The 437-nt window shown below is 48.7% G+C and overlaps 1 protein-coding gene across 1 annotated transcript in view; it reads left to right on the top strand.

Moving 5' to 3' along the window:
• The window catches only part of ryr2a (ryanodine receptor 2a (cardiac)), a 124,207-nt gene that overhangs the window by 52,080 nt on the left and 71,690 nt on the right, over positions 1–437 (top strand). The window lies entirely within an intron of this gene.

Below are 437 nucleotides of genomic sequence, written 5' to 3'. Positions count from 1 at the left end.
ACACCCCAGTCAGGTACACACACCTGAACACACACCAGTCAGGTACACACACCGGAACACACACATCTGAACACACACCAGTCAGGTTCACACACCTGAACACACACCAGTCAGGTACACACACCTGTACACACACCTGAACACACACCAGTCAGGTACACACACCTGAACACACACCAGTCAGGTACACACACACCTGTACACACACACACCTGAACACACACCAGTCAGGTACACACACACAAACACACACCTGAACACACACCAGTCAGGTACACACAAACACACACCAGTCAGGTACACACACACAAACACACACCTGAACACTAACCAGTTGTTTGATGAGTTTGTTAATGAATAGGTTCAGACGTGATGATCACGTGTGTGTGTGTGTGTGTGTGTGTGTGTGTGTGTGTGTGTGTGTGTGTGAGTATGTG

This window comes from Sinocyclocheilus anshuiensis, unplaced genomic scaffold (genome assembly GCF_001515605.1).
Source record: "Sinocyclocheilus anshuiensis isolate Anshui unplaced genomic scaffold, SAMN03320099.WGS_v1.1 scaffold652, whole genome shotgun sequence".
NCBI classification, from domain to species: domain Eukaryota; kingdom Metazoa; phylum Chordata; class Actinopteri; order Cypriniformes; family Cyprinidae; genus Sinocyclocheilus; species Sinocyclocheilus anshuiensis.
Note: the sequence above shows the minus strand (reverse complement) of the source record. Positions and strands in the feature narration are given on the sequence as shown.